At 42.3% G+C, this 21,421-nt stretch overlaps 1 protein-coding gene across 2 annotated transcripts in view; it reads right to left on the minus strand.

Moving 5' to 3' along the window:
• Window positions 1-21,421, minus strand: part of stim2b (stromal interaction molecule 2b) — a 128,618-nt gene that overhangs the window by 69,821 nt on the left and 37,376 nt on the right. Inside the window, exon 1 of one of the 2 annotated variants that reach the window (XM_080189143.1) lies at window positions 230-433. The exons of the other annotated variant lie outside the window; for it this stretch is intronic. The gene's annotated coding sequence lies outside the window, so the exon portion shown is untranslated. Of the gene's footprint in view, window positions 1-229; window positions 434-21,421 lie in introns of those variants that run through there. 2 annotated transcript variants of the gene reach the window in all.

A 21,421-nucleotide genomic window follows, 5' to 3' on the forward strand; every position in this document is an offset into this window, starting at 1 on the left:
GGAAATACTTCACAATTTCCTGTTTGCTGATGACTGTGCACTTGCTGGCAGTTCAGAGGTGGACATGCTATATAACATGGGCTGGCTCTTTAATAAATGCAACACCTTGAGTCTTATGATCAGGACTAAGTAAACTGAACATACCTGTTCCCATTTCAACCCAAGGTTTCAATCCATGCCCAGAACCTGTCATTAATATTAAGTTCAGTTATCTTCACAACACACTTACCCCACCACTTCTTCATTCACTTCCTCCACCACCACTGTGGCAGCAGTGTGTACCATCTACAGGATACAGTGCAACAACTCACCAAAGCTCCTTCGACAGCACCTTCCAAACCTTCTACCATCTAGAAGGACAAAGGCAGACACGAGAACACCACCATCTGCCAGTTCTCCTCCAAGCCACTGGGATTCGAAACGATATCGCCATTCTTTCACCGTCGCTGGGTCAAAACCCTAACAGCGCTGTGGGTGTTCTTTCAACATGGAGTGCAGCAATTCAAGACAGCTCACCACCACCTTCTAAAGGGCAACTAGGGTTGGACGATAAATACTAGTCTAGCCAGTGACACCCACATCTTACGAACAAAGACAAGCACTCTCTCAAGCTGTCTATACTGGTGACAGTAAACATACATAAATTGTTAAAGCAAGTGTAACTTTCAACAGTCTTCCAAATCAGTCTGGGAAAGCTTGCCTCCCAAAGTCTACTGAGCAATCAATCCTGCCCACTCAGTCTCTGCAAGCAGGACTTGGGATTGTGTACCAGTGTCATGCCAAAACACTCAGCGCTTTGAGTTGCCTTCAGATCAGATGACAGGACAAAATATCAGACACAGAGGTGCTCACCTGAGCTGCCATTCCAAACATACTGAGACAGTCAAGACCAATCATGTGGCCAGACACCTGTTTACCAGAGTGAATCATCTGCATAGAGCTTGAGTCTGGGATGTGCTGTCAAGGTGGTCAAAGGAAACACCAAAAGGACACCGAATGCTTCACTTAGGAGTTTTGATATCTACCCCAAATCCAGGAAAGGCCCACCCAGGATTGCTGCGACCAAATAAGATTGCTGCGACCTCCTTGAAAGCACGCGCTTATCAGAGGCAGTGAGAAAACACAGTCGGTGAAAATTCCGAACCAGCAGCTCACCCTAAAATTCAATTACCTACAGTCTCCTGTTTTATTTAGGGAAAACCTCCTGGGAGCAAATTGGTCTTCGCGGACACCCGCATATTCCCTGGAACCTGACAAACACGCCAAGCTAATGCACATGTCATTTTTGCTCCTTAAGGGCAAACAACAAATCAGTACAAGTCTTTTAACAGAAGAAGCATCAGTGGTAGCAGAAATACTGTGGACAATATACCCTTCAATCAAAGGCTACTTTTTTTCTTTTTTTTTTATATGCTGATCAGAAACAGAAATCATTCAAAATTCACACTTATTTTGTCAATTGCATATTGAAGAATTGTTTGGGAAGTACCATGCTCTGGTTCAAATATATTTCCTACAGCCCTAAAAAGTCAAAGAAAGCTTTTAAAAAGGCCTTATTACGTTATAAAGCATCTCCAAATATTATTCCTGGCACTGTGACAAATCCATAGCAATATTAAAAATAGGCATTGATTAAAGCGAACATTTTTTCGCCTAGTATCCCTGCAACATTAAAACACTTATTTATTCCACTGGACATCAAAGCTAGTTGAAATTAATGACAGTATATCTACAGCAGTACGTAACAAAGAATATACATGTTCCAAATATATTTGAATTTTAAACAATATTTAGAACACACTAGAATACTGTGCACTATTTTCGCACTTCCTTTGTTTGGAGATTTTCTTATTACGAGGGTCAAAAAGGCTATGCAAAGGTGCTATTTTAATAAAAAGTTACAGCTCAGCATTACAGTTTCTAGCAAACAATTTTATAGTAATTGCACTTTACTGAGTTGTATAAAAAGCTTTAAAAGCAGAAGATTGTATTTTGTCATTAATTTTTCTGTAGAAAGGACTTGGCTTTCAGAACTCTAGAGATTGCGACAACAGACGATGTTTAAAGGCCACATGCTATCTAAGAATGTCACATCGCACCACAGCGGGAGCTGCCAGAGTCAACGGACTGGATCTTACACTTCTCCCTCCAGCAGCCTGGGCGGGTTTGAAGGCAAGGTGGCAGACACATGCACATACACACCCACACACACACACTTATTGAGGCCCTTAAGCGGTCAACTCATGGCCACTTAAAGGTCTCATCCCACAGCTACAAGTATTTTATCCACAGCGAGGTTGAGGAGACCCTGGCCATGCACAGAGCCTGGCAACTTTAGACATGCAAGTTGGTGCTGGGAACGGGGGTTCTGTCATTATTGGTCCTCTAGCCCCATCAAAAGCATTCCCCCTCAAAGAGCTTCTTTGCAAGATGAAGCAGAAGTCTTGCCTTAAAGCAATTCATGCCATTCCCACCGTAGCGCTACGATTTCTGCAGGGAACCTTTTGTGACTGTGGGTGACTTTTAAACGGGATGAGGTCGCCCTGTAAAATCCAGTCCAATGTTACAAACATTGAAATGTCTTCTTAGAAAAGAAGTCCAATTTTTCATTTTTTTAAAAATTCCTGTAATTTCCTTCCAGCTTACCTTTTCTCAGGCGGACAGGAATTGATGAAAAGAAGGGGAGGGATTACCAGTGCAATCAGCATTTGTGCAACATCTTTGAATGCAGAAAAATATCTCAAGGCTTTTCACAGAAATATCATCAGGCGAAAGGCTAACAGGAAACCAAGGAAGTAGCTTTCTGTAACGCACTTGAAACTTTGCTCAAAGGAGTGGATTTTGAAGAAAATCTTACAAGGGGTGGTGGAGAGTCAGAGGGGGAATGTCAGGGTTTAAAGTTTTGTGGATGAAAAGGAACAAGCGATGATAAGCTTATTTTCTTTTTTAAAAATACCACAGATGCCTGGCCATAATCCACAGAGACAGCCAACAGCTGTGGCCTGGCAACCATTACATTCACGGGCAGCAGCGGTGTGTGTGTGTGTGGGGCGGGTGGAGGGGGGCAGGGGTGTTCCTCATGGGAATAATCACAGACTAGAAATCTCAGCTGGCACAGGAACAGGGCTTTAAAAGGCCCTTTGCTTATATTTAATTAAATGGTTACCTGCTGCTCACAGACGGGTAACCGATTTGATCCGGAATCAACCTCTCTCAAAATGGACTGGGATCAGGATCATGGCACAGGCCTGTCAGCCTCCAATCCTGGCACCAATCTGTTTAAAAAAATCTGCCCCACGCCTCTGAATAATGTCAGAGATAGTGTGTAGATGCAGTAGAAGAGGATCCAAGGACAAATCTGTGGCAGATTCCAGAGATTGTAAAGGGAGCATTTTATTTAAAAAGCAGGGCCAACACAGCCACACCTCAATCAAATACAGAACAGGTTAGGCCAGAACATTGATCCACGTACATACACTATTCCAATCATGTCCACTCCACCCTCTAAAGAATTCTTTCAAAGCAACAGTATCACATTTTACTTTCTGACAGAAAACTATGTCTCCGGTCTTTAAGTGACACTAATTATTTAGATTTTCTATCACACAAACACAACTGGGTAAGAATCAAAGAGAGAAACCTTTCATTCCAGAATAGAGGGCTGGATTCAATCTCAGGTCTTGCAAGATAACTTTCTTATCTGTAATAATCTTACTGAAGTTAGTCTTCCATCACCAATCACCTTTTATCTACAGCATGTATGAAACGTCATTCAATGGCTAAAGAGTGCGGGTCAAATCAAATCTTTCACCTGCCGGCCTGTGTGGAATCAGCCTTGTTTTAAGCCCTCGCTGCTACTTCCCTACTGGTTGAGCCTCCACTCCCTAACAGAGTTCACGTTCTATGAGGCCCATGGGGAGATCCACTGAAGGTTCGTCATGGTCATCATGACATTCCTCCCCAAGTCCATTTCTTTCCCAGCATCCCTGCAGGGGCCAGGATGGGGCTCTTCCACCACTTCGCAATCAGGTCGACTGGAGATAGAACTGGGTCAAGGTGTGAAGCAGATTGGAGACCTTTACTTCCAAAGGGAGCACCATGAAGTCATCGACTCTGATCCTTCTTGAGGTCTCGCTTCAGTGGAGGCACCAGTCTCTTCCACTTCCATCTCGGAACCCATGCCCTCATTAATTGGAGGGGCAGGCTTCCAGGCTCGACTCACAGGCTTGATACAGGCAGTGGTCATCCCCATGGCTGTTAAAGTCTGCACTACAATCCCCCCCTTGCCCATCCCAAAGATCTCCAGCTGGTTCAGTCTGGTGCATTGGAGCCAATCTCTATCCTTAAGGCTCGGTCCTTGTCCAGTAAAATGACGAGTGGAAGTTGGGCTGACTGCTGTCTATAACTTAATAGGGTTGCCATGGTGCCTTTTATCTGCAATAGTTCCCGTGGAGGTGGCCAGCCTGGCCTTTGTGCTTTCCAAGTTCAGGAGCTGAATACCAGCCCAGAGTCGATTATAAGTCTGTTCCCTGATAACGGAGATTGCAGCCCCTGTATGCATTTCCATTTTTAATGGGTGTCCATTTACTAACAGCACCTTTATGAAGGTAACATTTGTCATGAGAATGCAAAATAAGAACATTTTCCTTGTTCCTGGTTGTGGGCCTAACTGCAAGGTATGGTCCTGTACTAGCCTTTTTCCAAAATATTACATGTTGTGACTTTCCCTACACTTTGGTTTTGGTTGTGGCCTTCTGCAGCACTTGCAATAGTCCACCTTCTGGCATCTACAACCTACCTTCTGGAATATGCTCTTTACAAGTCTGAAGACTGTCCCTGACCTATTTGACTGCCTGATGATGCGACTCAGGCTCCACCCCTGAGATATTTTACCAATATCATTGCTCTCAGTTGTGGTATGGACATTGCACGAGGTCTATCCCAGAGGACACGGCTGTCTGATGTTTCTCGTAGTTCATGAGCTCCTTTCTCTACATTCGCCAAAGATAGAGTTATCTCAATGGCTTTCTTTAGATCCAAATCAAGTCCTGCCAATAATTTTATTTGGATTGTCACAATGTTAATTCAGTAAAAAGTCTCACAACAATGGCTGGCATCTCCACATGATAAGAACATAAGAAATAGGAGCAGGAGTAGGCCATCTAGCCCTTCAACCCTGCCCCGCCATTCAATAAGATCATGGCTGATCTGAAGTGGATCAGTTCCACTTTCCCACCTGCTCCCCATAACCCTTAATTCTCTTGTCTATCAGAAATCTATCTGACTTAAATACATTCAACGAGGTAGCCTCCACCACTTCAATGGGCAGAGAATTCCAGAGATTCACCACCCTTTGAGTGAAGAAGTTCCTCCTCAACTCCATTCTAAACTGCACCCCCCCCCCTTATTTTGAGGCTATGCCCTCTAGATCTGTTTTCCTTTCTAAGTGGAAAGAATCTCTCTACCTCTACCCTACCTAGCCTCTTCATTATCTTATATGTCTCTATAAGATCCCCCCTCAGCCTAAACTCCAACAAGTACAGACCCAGTCTATTTCATCTCTCCTCATAAGCTAACCCCCTCATCTCCGGTATCAGCCTGGTGAACCTTCTCTGTGCTCCCTCCAAGGCCAATATTTCCTTATGCAAACAAGGGGACTAAAACTGCACACAGTACTCCAGTTGCGACCTCACCAATGCCTTGTACAGTTGCAGCAAGACCACCCTGCTTTTATATTCTATCCCCCTCACAATAAAGGCCAACATTCCATTCACCTTCTTGATCACCTACTGCACCAGCAGACTGAGTTTTTGCGATTCATGCACAAGGACACCCAGGTCCCTCTGCACAGTAGCATGCTGCAGCTTTTCACCCTTTAAACAATAGTCCCTCCTACTATTATTTCTACCAAAGTGGATAACCTCACATTTGCTAACGTTATACTCCATCTGCCAGGCTCTCGCCCACTCACTCAGCCTATCCAAATCTCTCTGCAGACTTTCCGTGTCCTCCACGCTTTTCCACTCATCTTTGTGTCATCAGCAAATTTTGTTACCCTACACTCAGCCCCCTCCTCCAGATTGTCTATGTATATGATAAACAGTTGAGGCCCCAACACCAATCCCTGCGGCACTCCACTAGTCACCAGCTGCCAACCAGAAAAGCATCCATTGATTCCAACTCTCTGCTTCCAATCCTCAATCCATGCTAACACTTTACCCCCAACTCCGTGTAGACTAACCTTCTGCAGCAACCTTTTATGAGGTACCTTATCGAACGCCTTCTGGAAATCTAAAAACACCACATCCACCAGTTCCCCTCTGTCCACTGCACTAGTCACATCTTCACAAAAATCCAGTAAATTCGTTAAACACGACTTCCCCTTCACAAATCACAATGTTAATTCCACTGACTGGTCCATCTCGCAACATGTCATTCAAGGGTGGCCTGAAATCACAGTGATTTGCCAATTTTCACAACCTGGCCACAACTTCAGGGACAGATTCCCCAGGGATAACCGTGCTGTGTTAAAGAGGTATCACTGGTGTATTATGGAAGGTTATGGGTCATAATAGTCATTAATCAAGTCCACCAACTCAAAAAAGGTTTTGGAGTCAGGAGCATCCATATAGGTTGGGCTTTTTATTACATTGAATTCAGGACCTTCATAGCGAGGGGGATTGAATATAAAAGTAGGGAGGTCTTGCTGCAGCTGTATAGGGCATTGGTGAGGCCGCAGCTGGAGTACTGTGTGCAGTTTTGGGCGCCGCACCTGCGCAAGGATATTTTGGCCCTGGAGGGAGTGCAGAGGAGGTTTACTAGGCTGATACCGGAGTTGAGGGGATTGAGCTATGAGGAGAGGCTGAATAAACTAGGCTTGTACTCGTTAGAGTTTAGAAGAATGAGGGGAGATCTCATTGAGACGTATAAGATGATGAATGGGATGGATAGGATAGAGGTGGAGAGACTCTTCCCGCTCAAAAAAGACAGTAGGACTAGGGGGCACAGCCTCAAGATAAAGGGGAGGCGGTTTAGAACGGAGTTGAGGAGGAACTTCTTCACTCAAAGGGTGGTGAATCTCTGGAATTCTCTGCCCGTTGAAGTGGTGGAGGCTGCCTCGCTAAATATTTTTAAGAAGCGGGTTGATGGGTTCTTGATAAGAGAGGGGATTAAGGGTTATGGGGAGAGGGCGGGAAAGTGGAACTGAGCCACAACAGATCAGCCATGATCTTATTGAATGGCGGGGCAGGCTCGAAGGGCTAGATGGCCTACTCCTGCTCCTATTTCTTATGTTCTTATGTTCTTATGACCCCACATGCTGTCAACAGGATCACTTTCTGCTTCAATGCCCCCTCAATATTGTTGGCCCCAGAAAAGTAATGCGTGCACTCTGCATATTGGGTCCAGTCTTTTATGCTTACATCACTGGCTTTAAATTTATCCAAAAAACAAAAAGGATTTTTCTTACTGGAGCTTTACTTATCCCAATGGTAAAGATCATCCAGCGGGAAAAAAAAAATTGTTTTACTCCTTGTCACCAATGCAATAATCTTACCAAGGCCTGTCTTCTGTCACCAATCACCCTTCATTTCCAGTGTGTTCTGAGCATCTTTCAGCAGAGTACAGGTCAGCTGCAGGTCCTTCAACTGTTGGTCTGAGTGGAGCCAGCTGGTTTTAAACAACTCCACCCCCACCCCCAACTTTCCCTATTGAGTGAGCCTCCACTCACCTAATATGGGAGCTCATATTCTACGAGGCCCATGGGGAGATCAACTGACGATCCTCCGTAGCCACCATAACACTGTCCATGGACCATCGAGTTTTATCCTGGACCTTTGCAGCAGATTTTTAAGTGTAGTCCACAATGATAACATCCCACTTACATTTATCTTTCTGGTTTCTTCATATACTGCTCCAGCGAACAGTGCTTTAGAGAATGGACACCAAGCTGACCAGGGGAAGCAAATGGCTTTGCACTCGAGTCCAAAGTTAGATTTTTGCAGATTTTTTAGGACAAGCATTTTTGGCCCGTTATCGGAAACCCATACAAGCTGGTTCTACAAGTACCCATAGAAGCTTTGCTGGTATTGTGTGACATTACACACACCAGAACAGATGGTACATACATTTCAAATATAAAGGATTTTGCTTTTCATTAACTCAATAAACAGTTACTGCAGCAGCCTCAGGAAGGTTTTGCATATAGGTGCAGAATTCTTCAGAATCCTTTGATCGACTGAAGGTATGGTTGTTAATTTTGCTAATGACACAAAGATAGGTCAGAAAGTAAAATATGAAGAGTACATAAGGAGGCTACAAAGAGACGTAAATAGATTAAGTGGACAAAAATCTGGCAAATGGAAAATAATGTGGGCAAATTGTCCATTTTGGCAGGAAGATAGAATAGGAGCTTATTATCTAAACAGCGAGAGATTGCAAAGCTCTTGAGGTGCATATGTGCAGAGGGAGCTGGGTGTCCTACTGCATGAATCGCAAAAGGCTACTATATAGGTAAAATAAGTAATTAGGAAAGTAATTATCATTTATTGTGAGTGGGACTGATTACTAAATAGGAAAGTTATGTTTCAGTTGTACGAGACCAAATCTGGAATAATATGTATAGTAATAGTCTCCTTATTTAAAGGAACGATGTAAATGTGCTAGCAGTTCAGAGACGGTTTACTAGGCTAATACCTGGAATGGGCAAGTTGTCTTATAAGGCTGGAGGGGTTAAGTTTGTATCTGCTAGCGTTAAGAGTAAGAGGTGATTTGATTGAAACCTTTAAGATCCGGAGGAATATTGACTGGGTAGGAATGGAGAGGACATTTCCTCTTGTTGGAGAATCTAGAACTAGGAGTCACCATTCAAAAATAAGGAGTTACACATTCAGAGCGGAGATTAGGAGAATTTTTTTCTCGCAGAGTGTCATGAGTCTCTGGAACTCTCTTCCTCAAAAGGCAGCAAGAGCAAAGCAGAGTCCTTGAATATTTTTAAGGCAGAGCTAGTTAAATTATTGATTAACAAGGGGGTAAAGGGTTATCAGAGACAGGCAAGAATGTGTATTTCTTGGTTACGATCAGATCAGCCAAGACCTTATCGAATGGCGGAGAAGGTTCAAGCAGCCGGGTGGTCTACTCCTGCTCATAATTTGTATGTTCAGAGATCTCAATTTTTCTGCAGTTTGGAAGCAACAATCAAAATTTATTCCAAAAGCAATGGGACTATCAATAGTTTCCAAGTTTGTTCCATTTCTTCCATAATTTATGGTTCAGCAAATAAGTACAAGACTCTGCACTCATTCAAAGGGCAACTTCATCAGCAAAGAACTAGCCCCATTCAAAGGCAGAATGAGATACAGTAATTCTGGTCTTCAAGATGCAAATCTGATATTATGGAGAAAACAGGAATAACATTGAAGAAAATCAACTGGGAATGATTTAGCCCCATCTTAACACCACCCTAAATTTCACAAGTAAATAGCACTCAATCCTCCAGTCCAAGTTCACCTACATAACTATCCACAACGCCAGGTAATTAAACAGGAATGTCACAATGACGTTGGGGCAAAATTGGAAAGCTTTTAAAGGCATTAAAAAGAATGTCAATCCATCAACAACGTACAACAAAGCTATACAGATAATGTAAGGAAGAAACAGGAAGTTCTCGGTGCTGACACAGATCTGTAGCCAAATGACGGAGAAGCTTACCACCTGAACCCACACAGTTAGCTGTTGAGGTGAGGTGGTACTGCAAAAGTTCCATCCAAGAGGACTGCCCTCTATATCCCACCACCCCATTATTCCCACAGGTCAGCAATGCAAAATGTCAGCAAAGACAGCCGGCTGACCATTACAATCCCTACTTGTGCTGACCCTCTGAAATATGGTGGCTGCAGGTATCCTTACAACAGATTGCATAATTTGGAATTCATTTCTCTGTTGGCTTGGATCCCAAGAGGACACGTCTCCAATTCACTTATAATAAGCTTGCCAGAACTTGCAGAAATAGATGGCATCCTAGCAAGTGCAACCAAACATGCACTGCTGGCTCTTGATTGCCATAGCAGACCCTCATTCATACAGTATCAGTATGAGCTGCAACATAATCATTATTTAGGCATTTGGTTTTCATTGTAACACTATTTGGGGTCTGCTGGCATAGTTTCCTCTGACAAGAGATGTCTGTGGTTGAACACTGCTCAAAATTGCTATCTCCTTTTGCAGGACATATGTAAGTGGGTGCCAGCAGGAAAACACTGAGCATTGGGTAGGCAGTTCAATTCACCCAGCACCAACCTGCAGCTCCTCTTCCAAACAGATCAGCTTGGTGAATGAACACTGACTGGCCCACCAGCAACATCAAGGTTGGGTGGGTGAATATGTGGGAGTGGTGCTTTCCACAAATAAATCTTTGGCGGAAGTGTATTGGAGCTTACCAAGAAACTAACAAGAAATTCCCATTCACGTTAAGACAAACCAGTTGAATCGCAGGATATGATTTTCCACACATGATCTTACCCAAAGGCTATCCCGTGCTAGTAACTGGATAAAGGAAAAGGACATTTTGCTGGAACGTATATTATCTTCTGCACTTGCTTCAATATAATTGAAAAAATTCTGATATGACAGGTTTTGCTCCATATCACACAACAATTGATTTTTTTTCTCTGCATACTGGGCAGGTTTATTCTCAGTTCATGTTGCGTAACTAATTTATACATCACTAGTAATGTTTTGTTCAATTGATCACTAATTAAATAGTTAAGCACTTCCTCATTCAACAAAGCAAGCTGCAAAAAAAGCCATAAAGTACAGACTTGCCGAAATAACAGAGTGGTCATTGTATCAAACAAATCAGTCAAGTAAGTGGAAGATCCCAGTTTTGGACTATTTTTAATCTCTCTTCGGCAACTGAAGGAACCATGATTTCTTACCTACCTACCTCTTCATTACTAACTTTTAAAATTAAAAATCCACACCCATAAAACGATCAGTTATAATGGGTTACTTGTTACAATTACAGGCCTTTTTGTCAACTCATCCGACTGCTCCTTTTGTCCTGATGTGGTATAATCAAGCTGGGTTACCCAAACTCAACAAACCTCTTGTAGCTTTTAGGCATCTCACACTTCTGGGATCAGGCTCAGAGAAATCCCTTATAACAACATCACAAAGAAGAAAATTACAGCACCGGAACAGGCCCTTCGGCCCTCTAAGCCTGCACTGACCATGCTGCCCAACTGAACTAAAATCCCCTATCCTTCCGGGGACCATATCCCTCTATTCCCATTCTATTCATGTACTTGTCAAGACGCCCCTTAAAAGTCACTACCATATCTGCTTCCACTACCTACCCCGGCAACAAGTTCCAGGCACCCACTACTGTGTAAAAAATCTGCCCCGTACATCTTGTTTAAACCTTGCCCCTTGCACTTAAACCTATGCCACCCTGGGAAAAAGTTTCTGACTATTCACATTCCTAAACTGGTCAGAGCAACTGCACTGAAAATAGCAGCAGCAGTTGTCAAGCTGAACTATGGAGCTTCTGGAAACTCAAGTGACAAGACTCAATCAAATTGATAAGAGCATTGTGTAACAGTACTTAAAATAAGTCAAATTCTCTCTTTTTATTGATTAAAAATCTTATACATTTACTGCCTAACAGTCACAGTAACAATCATTCAAGTTCGTCAGTGGCTCAGGAAGGTTTAGAACATAGAACATTACAGTGCAGTACAGGCCCTTCGGCCTTCGATGTTGCGCCGCCCAGTGGAACCAATCTAATGACCCTCTAACCTAAACTATTCCAAATGTTATCCATATGCCTATCCACTGACCATTTGAACGCCCTTAAAGTTGGCGAGTCCACAACTGCTGCAGGCAGGGCATTCCACACCCTTACTACCCTGCGAGTAAAGAACCTACCTCTGACATCCGTCCTATAACTACCACTCCTATGTCCCTTTGTGTTAGCCATCACCATCCGAGGAAATCCCCACCTTCTGAGTTACTAGGAATGAGCAACCTGGCGCCGATCACGGTGTACAAGTCAACACAGCATACAACTTAACCTAATCTTTCAGCACCAAAAAGTCATGCTTAGGCATATACTTGACAAATAAGTAGACATCCAGACATCCCCTTTTCTGCTAAGAAATGTATACTCGCATTAGGAATTAACCTCAATTTTCACCTCAGAAATGGATGTTTCACCTAACTTGTATGTAGGCACATGTGATCAAGCAGGCAGTGCAGGCCACTTGGCTGAGGAGAGGCGCATTAGTTTAAAATAAACAAAGGCCACACATACAATCATAGAGGTTTACAGCATGGAAACAGGCCTTTCAGACCAACTTTTCCATGCTGTCTTTTTTTCAAAACTCTTAAGCTAGCCCCAGTTGCCCTCATTTGGCCCATATCCTTCTATACCCATATTACTCATGTAACTGTCTAAACGCTTTAAAGGCTTTACATGACAAACAGTGAACTGAAATGGATCCACCAGAAAAAAGAACGAGGTACAAAGCTGGTTTCAAGCCAAAACCCACAACATTTACTAACTCATCAAATAACTGCTTCAGTGAGGGAATTTTGTGTTAGTGAAAAACAAATGAAGAGTGTAAAAAGGAATTCACCAAGTTCAAATGGGCCATGGGGCTACCCACTGGCCTGATCGTGTGAAGCATGTATTAGAATGGGTCCTCGAAAATTGTCAAAATAGATGTATCATTATGAGAAACGGGAGCAATTAGGACTAGCTTAAAGGCTAAAAGGAAAGGCGGCATGGACAAGTTGGGCCAAAGGGCCTGTTTTCATGCTGTAAATCTCTATGAATCTAAATGCAATGCGTATACACGCATTTAATTGGATCAAATCAAAGCCCAGGTTAGTAAAGATTTCAGAGCAACAGCTAAACTGATGCTAGCTGTTTTATGGAATAAAAACACTCAGTGCTGTGGCAGAAGACCAAAATCGCTCAGAGAATACCAAAAGACAGCTGCATAAATACGAGTATCCATTATCTCTTCGGCATCGTGGACGAAACACCCATAAATTCCAATATGCCCAGTAGCTGACTATGGAGTGGAAAGGATTCAAATCATTTTCACGACCACACCACACTTCCATCCAAGGATTTTTTTTGAGGCCTCAAAGTTGACTATTATACCATCATCTGCAACATGTTGCTTTTCCAAAGCCACCACACATCCCAGTAACAATTTTTTTTCAAATCACTGGCATTTCAGATTATATTCCTGATCGTACTATTATTCTGAAAATAAATGCTGCACAGTTTAACACAGCAAAATTTACCTGCAGTTCTTAATCAGCACAGCACAAGTTTAGCCAGGTACGCTCACCGAGCAAGCAAACACTAACTGGAAGCTCAAATTAGGCAAAATATAATAAAATGAAGGCATCAATCTGCTGATTCATGCTCTTATCCAGCAAGTTCTTACTCAGGAGTGCAGTCTCAATGAATTTTCCCTCTGTCAATGCTTGGTATCATAAAATATCTAATATTCATCATGCAGGCAGAGTTTAATTTCATAAACTGTTTCTAATCACCTGTGAAACTGTAATGCTTTCATGTTCTGTTGATCTAATTTACCCTTGAAAAACTGCAGCACCCATTATTATGGCAAACAACTGCAAGTGTTAAATATTTTTAAAATATATCTTTTCAATACGCAGTAATAATACACCTGGATAGTAGCTTTGGAAAAGTGGAAAATACAAAGTACCTGAGCAAAAGAGGAACTAAACATACCTGGAGCACCATGCTTCAAAATAACAAACTTTAGCAAGCAATCAGACTAGCAACCAACCACCAATTGCCAACCTCATCGCATCCAAACAATTGTAAACAACAAGCAATCACAGGAGCCAGGAAACTCAATTCAATGTTATAATCACAGAATTCTAATATTGCAGCATTATAGAACCATAGAACATTACAGCACAGAAACAGGCCTTTTGGCCCTTCTTGGCCATGCCAAACCATTTTTCTGCCTAGTCCCATTGACCTGCACCTGGACCATATCCCTCCACACCCCCTTCATCCATGTACCTGTCCAAGTTTTTCATAAATGTTAAAAGTGAGCCCACATTCACCACTTCATCTGGCAGCTCATTCCACACTCCCACCACTCTGTGTGAAGAAGCCCCCCCCCCACCCCCCAATATTCCCTTTAAACTTTTCCCCCTTCACCCTTAACCCATATCCTCTAGTTTTTTTCTCCCCTAGCCTCAGTGGAAGAAGCCTGCTTGCATTCACTATCTATACCCATCATAATTTTATACACCTCTATCAAATCTCCCCTCATTCTTCTATGCTCCAGGGAATAAAGTCCTAACCTATTCAACCTTTCTCTGAACTCAGTTTCTCAATGCCTGGCAACATCCTTGTAAACCTTCTCTGCACTCTTTCAACCTTATTAATATCCTTCCTGTACTTAGGCGACCAAAACTGCACACAATACTCCAAATTCGGCCTCACCAATGTTCTATACAACCTCATTCCAAAGTAACACAGTAAAGCTTGCGAAAGCTTTGAGAGTTTACTATCAAATAAATTGGTTGGACTTAAACCTGGTGTTGCCAGACTTCTTACTGTGTTCCTCCATTGAGCCAACGTCTAATCCAATTTACTACCTCTCCATGTATACCTAGTGACTGAACTTTCCTAACTAACCTTCCATGCAGGACCTTGTCAAAGGCCTTACTGAAGTCCATGTAGACACTGCTGTGCCTTCATCCACTTTCCTGGTAACCTCCTCAAAAAACTCTAATAGATTGGTTAAACATGACCTACCACGCACAAAACCATGTTGACTCTCCCTAATAAGTCCCTGTTCATCCAAATATTTGTAGATCCTATGTCTTAGTACTCCTTCCAATAAATTTACCTACTACTGACGTCAAACTTACCAGCCGATAATTTCACGGATTACTTTTTCAGCCTTTTTTAAACAACGGAACAACATGAGCTATCCTCCAATCATCCGGCACCTCACCCACGGATACCGACATTTTAAATGTATCTGCCAGGGCCCCTGCAATTTTAACACAAGTCTCCTTCAAGGTCCAAGGGAATTCCCTGTCTGGTCCTGGGGATTTATCTACTCTGATTTGCCTCAAGACAGCAAGCACCTCCTCCCCTTTAATCTGTAAAAGTTCCATGACCTCCCTATTTGTTTGCCTTATTTCCAAAGACTCCATGCCAGTTTCTTTAGTAAAAATGGATGCAAAAAACTCATTTAATATCTCTCCCATTTCTTTTGGTTCCATACATAGCCGACCACTCTGATCTTCAAGAAGACCAATTTTATCCCTTCCTATCCTTTTGCTCTTAATATACCTGTAGAAGCTCTTACGATTATTCTTCATCTTGACTGCCAAAGCAATCTCAGGTCTTCTTTTAGCCCTCCTGATTTCTTTCATAAGTAGTTTCTTGCACTTTTTATACTCCTCAAGCATCTTATTTGCTCCCTGTTGCCTATACATGTCATACATCTCTCTCTTCTTCTTTATCAGTGTTCCAATATCCCTCGAGATCCAAGATTCCTTATTCTTATTCAATTTGCCTTTAATCCTGACAGGAACATACAAACTCTGCACTCTCAAAGTTTCTCCTTTGAAGGCCTCCCACTTACCAATCACATCCTTGCCAGAGAACAGCCTGTCCCAATCATGCTTTTTAGATCCTTTCTCATTTCTTCAAATTTGGCCTTTTTCCAGTTTAGAACCTCAACCCAAGGACCAGATCTATCTTTATCCATGATCAAGTTGAAACTACTGGTATTATGATCACTGGAACCAAACTGTTCCCCTATACACACTTCCGTCACCTGTCCTAACTCATTTCCTAATAGGAGATCTAATATTGCATCCTCTCTAGTTGGTACCTCTAATATTGATTTATAATTGCCATATTTCCAGAGTATTTAGTGCAAGCATGCTGGTATTGGGAGCACAATATAAGGTTTGCATAATTTACTTTTATAATACAATAGGCAGTTTCATAAGTCACAAACCTGTGGAATGGATGAAAACGTATTGAAATGGACTGGCAAATAGTTGGTAGGCGGCAGTCGTGGATGGGCAGGTAAATGATTGGCAGTCAGTCTCCAGTGGATTCCATCATTTAAGGGTCCTTATTCATGATTTAGATGAAAGAATGGCATGCAAAGTTTCAGAAAATGTAAAACGAGGTACAGTGACTTTAATGGCATACAACTCCAAAAAGGGTACAGACAGGCCCAATCAGTGGGTATGAGAAATTGAAGGCAAGATTTAATACAGGGAAATGTACGGTTACAAGGTTTAGCAGAGGAAAGGTTAACTTGGATCTTGAGTAAAAAGGCAGTGTACTTGAAGCATTGGAGCAGGAAAGAAACAGTTTTCTGCGGACATTCAAGGCCAAACAGAATGCCAGAATGCATAAGATGGGAAATAAAATATGAATCCCAAGAATTTGCTTAACAGCTGTATCTGGTCTTGGTGGGACCATCCTTCGAGTATTGTGTGCAGTTCTGATCTTCACATTTCAAAAGAGAACATGCAGTTATAGGAAGGGGAGAGTTACTGATAATGGTAACACAGTTGAATCGAGAAATTAAGAGAATAATAACCAAGGAAACATTGATTACATTAGACCTTTCATGAGAAAAGTGAAGCCTGTGAAGGGAAAATGATCTAACTGTTTAAAGTTATAACTGGTTTGGACAAATGAGATTGAAGATGACTTTTCTGTAATATGCACTATTTCAGTACAAGGGGTTGTGTTTACAAATTAAGAGCATACAAAATTAGAAAGGTGGATAAAACATTTAAAAGAAAAGGCTGGTAAATTATTGGAACAATCTTTAATAGGTTACAAGGGAAACGAAAACATCTTGTCAATAAATTGTATTTTGGACTATTACAAATGCACAAAAGGATGCTGTTGCTGGGTGAGCCATGTTCTATGCTCCTATGAAACAAAGGTCCACTCGTACCTGATACTGATTTGTTACTGTTATTTTCCCCAACTCCCAATCCTGCACTGTTGCTGCTGTTCCAGGCTCTGCTTCCATTCCAGCTCTCTAACCAAAAGACTTTCAAAACAGCAGGTTTCTTCTCCCAAGCTGCTGCTACTCTGCAAATGCACATGTTTCTCAACGAGCTGCTAAACTCTTGTCCTAGTTGGCACTGATGTCTACACAGCCAGTAATCAAGACAGGAATGAAGAGAAATCATCACTTCTGCCAATGTGCAACTACAGCAGATGAAAATGTGCAGCATCTGATTTTGACTTCCATATTTGGTGTTCTGATCATCTTCAACATTTGCTCAGGTGCCAAATCTCTGAACTATAATAAGTCGTTACTCATGTGTGCCTGCTGCTTCCAGTCCGTAATGCAGATTCTCCATTTCTTCCTCATCACCCTCTTCAGCAAAAGCTACCTGTGTGAACGATGACTCCACTTTGCACTGAAGATCAACAACACCAGACAATCAATACTTTCTTGACAGCTTTGCTGGCATATACGAATATGCACCCTATCTGAACAGCTGAGATGGCAGAATACGCTGGCATAATGCAGAGGAGGGAAATGGATTGGCAGAAAGATTTAGGGAGGCAATTTTGGTCTCAAAACTCTGGAAGCATTAATGATGGCGTGAAGAAAGGAAGTTGGAATCAGAGAATCTGAGGGTTCTGAGAAGCTGCAGCATTGATTATTATTACAAGTGAGGTGTGTGCGCGCGTGTGGACAGCATGGTGGCATACTGTCTAGCACAGCTGCCTCTCAGTACCAGACACCTGGGTTTAATTCCTGGTTTGGGTCACTGTCTGTGTGGAGTCTGCATGTTCTCTTAGTATCTGTGTGCGTTTCCTCCCACATTCCAAAAGATGTGCTAGTAAGGTGTATTGGCCATGCTAAATTCTCCCTTAGTGTACTCAAACAAGCGCCGCAGTGTGGCGACTAGGGGATTTTCACACTAACGCCATTGAAGTGTTAATGTAAGCTTACTTGTGACACTAACAATAAATAATAAAGGTGGTATTCAAGCACAAGAATTAATTTTTCAGATGAGACTGGGATCAAAAAGAACAAAGCTGGGCAAGTAAAAGCTTGCCAGAGCAACAGAACTTTGAATGAGGTATGATTGACAGAAGATGGGCGATGGGATATTAGACAGGAAAATACTCAACAGTGGTTAAGCAAAAAGGTGATAAAGGAAGAATCTCCATGGCAGAAATGCTGAGCAGCTACAGAAGGGTGGTGCTACAGAGAAATACGTCATTGTAATGATAAGGAAATTGGGTTAGAAGTCCAGAGTTGCCCAGGATGTCAAGGTTACAAACTATCTAATCCAGTCAAGGACTGGCCGGTTGTATGGAGTTCAGGTGTAAAGACGAAGACAGTTGTTTTGAATGCGTAGCTGCTGAATATTTGAGGGTCCATTGCTGCATAGTAGAAAGGTAAGGAGAAGCAGATTGAGGGTTGGTGGATATCACCAAAAAACAGCATAGTGACAAGGAAAAGTCTGGCACGTCCCCTTGTGGGACTTCTGAGATGCAAGTGAGGGATGGAAGAAGAAGCCATTGCTAGGGGTAGACGAAAAGTAAAAGAAAAGTCACCATGATCTCAGATGACCACAGGTTCCCTTTCACAGGGAGAGCTGACGGGTGGCTACTTAACCAAGGGTCAGCAAATCTCAGGCAAGGGACAAGGTTGAGAAGGATTCAACAAGTACGGGAATCCATGCTGTTGGCTTGGTGCTGCATCATGAACCAGCCACCCAGCCAACTGAACTGGCCGTTCTCCAACTAGAAGTACATATATGATTGCAGCCAGTGTAGAGAAGGAACCAAACGGAGGTGGCAGCATTGGAAGAAGATGGCTGGTGAAAAAGCTCCAAAGAGGGTGAGGAGGAAAGAAAGGGGAACTTGATCATAGAATGTTATGTGCTATTTTGGTTATCAACACTTTGGCCATGTAACAAATGGAAAGATTGAGAGTTGCAGGAGAGTTGGACACTAACCTGGGAAGCAAAAATATATTCAAAACTTCAGAGAGGAAAGGGAAGTTGGATAAATTTTTGGACAAAATCTGCTAATTTTTGAACAGGAGCTAATGGTGAGAAAAAAAAACTTTAAAACTTAACAATGTCAGCTATCCTGAAGACTAGGAAGGGAAGCCAATTAGTCAGCAGTTTGTAGAATGAGTTAAGGAAGCAGGGGCTGGACACTGGAAAGAATGGAAAAATAGCAGAGCCAGTCAGTTATTCTCCAGCTTTATTATAAAAACGCCATGAGCTCTTCAGTTTTTTTTTTAAATATACAGTGGAAGGGATGGTACAGCGGTTTCAAAAGAGGTGGTTTTGATAGTGGAGTAAAGCTGCTGAATCCAGCCAACTTTGCACCAGAAACACTCATGTCGACGCTACTTGGACAAGAGGCAGCAAAAATCATAGCCATGCTAAGGAACACAACCAGAGATAGTGACAGCTTTTCTAGAAACAATGGCATCAAATGTGGAAATAAGGTTGTTTTAAAATTTATTTTTTATTGTCACGAGTAGGCTTACATTAATACTGCAATAAAATTACTGTGAAAATCCCCAAGTCTTTTCGGACTGTGGGAGTGAACTGGAGCACCTGGAGGAAACCCACACAGACACGAGGAGAATGTGCAGAATCTGCACAGTTACCCAAGTCCCTGACCCTGTCAGGCAGCAGTGCTACTATCTACTGTGCCATCCTGCGGTTGACCAAGCGACAGCTACAGAGGACGTATGCAAACACTGGGCTCTATACAAATGGTTAAAGGAGAAAGGGAGGGTGGGTATCGGAGAAACTCAGATACAGCTATAGGGAGAAAGACCAATACAGTCTTATTTTAAAAAGAGAGCTCAGGGCAGTGGAATAGGGATGGAGTTCAAAGACGGTGAAATTGCAAGACTGATAGGGAGATACCAAGGTGTGACTTGGTCCAAGGGTTGCTGTTGTCATCAACGGAAGTTCATACTGAGCAGATAGAAGGGAGTATAGCCCAATAGACAATGCTTAGTGAGGAGCAAATTCCCTTCACCTATCAGCCAAGTTTCAAAACAATTATCCATAATAAGGTTGCAGGTGACAAGGGTTCGTTCAGGAGGGAAACCTGTTTCAAGAACTGATCCTTCCACTACCCCATAGCCAGCCAAAACAAAAATATCCCATTTACTCCCACTCTCTGATGATGGGTTAGGGTAGACGCTGGGGTCAAAATATCCAAGAAAGGAGAAGGCGGCAGGGATAGGAGATGTGCAGGAGAGCACACAAAACGATGGTCCAAGAGAAGGTCACATAAAGGGAGATGGAAGTAAAAGACTCAGGCCAGAACAGCAATCAAAATTTTCATTAGAATAGGCCACAAAAGGAACCTGAATTGCACATTACATAGGCAATGTGCCATTCACAGCTATAAGAAGAATGGTATTTGTTTTCCTTAACTTCGCTGAGAGCAGCCTAAAGTCCATCTCATTTATAACAAACAACGAAGCAGAGGAAGCAAAGACAGGTCACCTCTGACATGCCCAGGTTCGGGTATTGCCGTCGATAAACAGGTTAATGGCAGCTATGAACATAACACTGCAGGCTTTCACTGCATTAATCAGAGCAGAAATGTCCCAAATCAACAACTACTACTTGTATTAATACAGGGCCTTTAATGTAATTAACAAAGTCCCAAGGCACTCCACAACTTTAACTTGTAGCCTTCTATGCTCTGAAGCGAGTGTGTTTTGGTTAAAGTGCTATCCCGTTTTCCAACAGACGTTATTGACACTTACTTTATTACCTTTACAACTCAAACTTACATCTGCTTCTGTCATCTCCATGGTAACCAACCACTCAATGCCTAAAGTACACAATCAATGTGCACATAGCCCATGAAACATCTTTAAATGGTGTTTACTGAAGAAACCGGCAGCAAAATACTTGAAGCATTTAAGACTTCTGAAATTACTCACGCCAAATTGTGGCACTTCCCATGGAATTTAAGCAGACGTCACACAACACTATGCAAGTCAGAAAGGCTGCATAGAAGGCGGCCTACCAGTAAAAAGCTTCGTTACACAGGAAGTGTGTGGATGTTTATGGTTAAACAAACATTGAAAGATGTATTGGAGGGGTAAAATTAAGTTTGCCACATTAAAGCCACAAATATTTTAAGCTGCAATTTGGAGGTCTTTAACAGCACAGTAAGTAGTTGTTTTAACCAACTCTATCCTTCCTGATTGCTAACCAGTTTTACATATCACAAACCAACTTATTCGTAGCAGGGTGCAACGTTAAGACTATTACCATACTTGCACTCTCAAATGTATTGAAAGTTTTCCAGCAAGCTAATAAAACATCTTGCAAATATAAAAGACCAGGAAAGTTCAAA

The sequence above is a fragment of the Carcharhinus amblyrhynchos genome, chromosome 1 (genome assembly GCF_965287045.1).
Source record: "Carcharhinus amblyrhynchos chromosome 1, sCarAmb.v2.hapA, whole genome shotgun sequence".
NCBI classification, from domain to species: Eukaryota; Metazoa; Chordata; class Chondrichthyes; order Carcharhiniformes; family Carcharhinidae; genus Carcharhinus; species Carcharhinus amblyrhynchos.